Genomic DNA, 3,504 nt, shown 5'->3' with positions numbered 1-3,504 from the left:
TTTATTTCTCAATATATATATACTCTCCAATAGCTTTATTTCTCAGTTCTCCTGCTCCCATCACGCCCCTTTTTTGCCTCCTCCCTTTCACCCCCAACCCCAAGCCACAAGCATCTCTGTCTCTTCCCTGCCCCTGCTGCAGCCCAGCATAGCACTCCAGATGTAGGAGCAGATCAAGGAGGGCGGGGGCGGTGGCTGTTGCTTTTCTAGGATATTCTTAGCCTGTCTGGGGGCTGGAACTGGAATCAGCGTTTCCATCTCAACCAGGCAGGTGGCTTCAGGAAAGCTGCCACTGCGACTGGGTCTTCTTCTACTTGTCTCTTTCCCTGTCTCTGTCCTCCTCTATCTCAATTCCACTCTGTGAGTCCTGCCTTCCCATCTCTGTGCCCTGGGGTGGGGGAGGGGTGCCCTCTGCCCTGGCTGGCCCCAGTGAGGTTTGAAAACCCTGTTTTGGAGATTCTTGGGGAAAGAGAAGAGCCTTCGAGAACGCTAGCTCGGATATGCCCTGGATCCCCATAACCTTTGTCTCTGCCCCGCTTTCATCTGCCCCAACAACTCCCTCACAGTACTTGGTCCCTAAACTCTAGCCATGACCATGAGAGCCTTTCTTAGCTTGACTTTCTTACACTCAGGGGCCCTGGAGTTCAGGAGCTGCCGCCTGAGAGAGGCTGAGCCCTGGAGACAGTGTGGGCGTTCCTACGTGGGTTCTAGAGTCATGCAGGTCTGGGTTCAAGTCTAGCTCCTCCACTTATGTGCGGAGGGACTTTGGGCAAGTTTCTAAACTCTCCTGAGGTCTATAAAGGTGGACCATCATAGCGTTGCTGTAAGATTTTATTTAATCTCACAATGCTCCACGATGCTTGTATATTACATGTGCATGGTACTTGGTGTTCAAAAAGTGTGAGTTATTACAAAATTATACTGTCATCATTATTTTTACAGAGCAGGAACAGTTTATTTGACCTGTACCATTAGCATATTTTTGTTTTTCTCATTAGAACATTCTTCATTAAAGGGACAGGGTTGTACTATCATTTCTTTTTGTTTGGCTTTTGAGACCTGAATTTAGAGCTGTCCTTCCTTCTGGGCAATAGTGCTGGCAGCTATGGCTACTCAGACTGTTCCTGGGGGGTTGTTTGATTTGATTCCTGAGGTTACAAAGACCTCACAGCGTTATCAGGCACTGGTCCCCTTCTCTGGTCCACTGTAGGCCTCATTAATTTGGTGAATCTCTGTGTACCTGCTATGTGCCAGGCACCATGCTGGCCCCATATTCTGACTGCGCCTTTCAGAGGGCGCTCTCTGGCTACTCATCCTACACACTGCTGTCTCTCCAAAGCTCCAGAGGCTCCATGTAGGGTCAGTTTTTCTTTTCAAAAGGTTTGAGAAAATATTCTACAAAATTATAAAATCCATATTAGCAAATGCTATTTGAGAAACCGTCACCTATAAGGTACTGGGCTAGGTTCTGGGAATAGGAAACAGGATGAGGTGGGTCTCCAGGCTTCAAAGAACATACAACAGAAATTACAGACACATGAAAAAAAATAATAAACAGTAGTAAGTTGATCAGTGTCCTATGATCAGTTACAGAGAATGGAACTGGACAACTTGAGTGATCCTACCCATTCCCCTCCACCTTTTACCTTTGCAACTAATCTAACTCCAGCTTATCCTGAATTCTCACAGCTAAGCAACCACTGGTAGGGGGTTAAAATCAATTTTTAACTGAGGTCCAGTTCCTCTGTCTGGTATTGTGTCCTTTCCAGTCCATGGCCTTTCCTGTCCGACCCCAAGCTGTGATGATGCGAAGCACCTTTCCCAAGGCAGAGCCAGGCCTCAGCCACCGCCTGCTCACAGTGACCGACTCTGCCCTCTGAGCATGAGGGTTAATGAGTAACTGCTTGTGGGCAGAGCTCTGGTGGGCCTGCTTACGGCCCAGCATTTTGTCAGAGAGGAGCCACTTCTGTTTACCTATTTGTCCAGGATTAGGGGCTGGGGTTTGTAACAGATTCATTAATTTATGCTTTCCTTTCCATGATCTCAAAATATAAGGTGAATCCTTTATTTTTATCTCCTTTAAGTAAAAAAGCACTCCTGATTTTATCACCTAGAGGCCCACATATACTCACTTTTGATTTGGGGTGGGGAGCAGAGAAGTGTAAGAAGGTTGTCTGCTAGATTAATTGGTTGCTTCTAAACCACTCTGCCTCGCAGAATCACCTGAAGGAACTTTGTAAAAATACAATTTCTGGGACCTACTTCAGACCTATGGAATCATAATTTCTTGGAGTAGTCTTAAGGTGGCATCACTGTATGAAAAAATTAAGAGAAAGAGGAAAAATCGGGGAGATGGCTGGGTCCTACCTGTTTCTTCTGTTGAAGAAGAAACACTGCTATTGCTGCCGGAGGAGCAACCAGCCTCCCTGTAGTAAGAATACCCTAATTTACTTTTGGGAAACCACTTCTCCCACACTCTCAATTCATGTGGTTTACATGGGGCAATGGGCATGTCTTTTCCATGTACCTAAGGGCCAGACTCAGGACCACCTGTACTGTGTACTGTGCTTTACAGCTTACAAAGCACATCCATAGACACGATTTCACCTGATACTTCCAACAGCCTCTTTAATAGTTAGGTACCTGACCGTCTACCTTCCCGGTCATAATGGATCAGGGATGGGCTGGTAACCAAAGCCAATCTTAATGAGATTCAGTTCTCAGAGTTTTACTAGAACTATTGAGAAGCTTTCCTTCCTCTGAGGTTGCTAAGCTAGTGGGATGAAAGCATTGAGATGTCGGTGACTCTCTTGCCCCCACATGGATGGAGGTCATCTGAAATCTGAACTAATACGCAGGGAAACAGTCAAACAGATGGAGGGACAGACTCCTGATGTAATTTTAGCCCCTGGATCCAGCTGGGCCTGATGCAGGTCTATGACCCAATAAACACCCCCCCTTTCCCACTTTTTTCCTAATCTTAAGGTAATTTGAGTAGCAAATCTAACATTTGCAAGGAAAAAAATTCCAATGACTAGAACTTCCTGCCTGGACATTTTCCTTCTGGAAATTTGTTGGTAACTTCAGAGAAGTACATGTTTGGTCTTGATGACTGAGGAGGGTGGTCTCTCGCATCTGGTCGTCAGTGAAGGACTGAATCTGGATGAGACACTGTTGACCACAACCTGGGTTCTGAGCCCAAGACTTATTTCCTGCTGGATTTCTCAAACCTCCCTGTCCAAACTATAGCTGGTGATTGGTGTTCATCAAGTCCCAGTAACCCTTTCTCAAAGTAAAAGCCTTGTGACAAGAAAGCCATTTTCCTACAGGCTGCATAATTGTCAAGTCTTCTTTCTGGGCAGCTGCCAGGTTGCATTCCTTGGGTATCAGCTTCCTGCTAAATAAGAAATGTAATGCTTCACCCTCCATCATGCTTCTGAATCAAGTTTGCCCCCAACCAGTGTAAGAGGCAGCTGTGGCCACACAGAACCATTTGTTATCAGG

Source organism: Physeter macrocephalus, chromosome 2, assembly GCF_002837175.3.
Source record: "Physeter macrocephalus isolate SW-GA chromosome 2, ASM283717v5, whole genome shotgun sequence".
NCBI lineage: Eukaryota > Metazoa > Chordata > Mammalia > Artiodactyla > Physeteridae > Physeter > Physeter macrocephalus.
Note: the sequence above shows the minus strand (reverse complement) of the source record.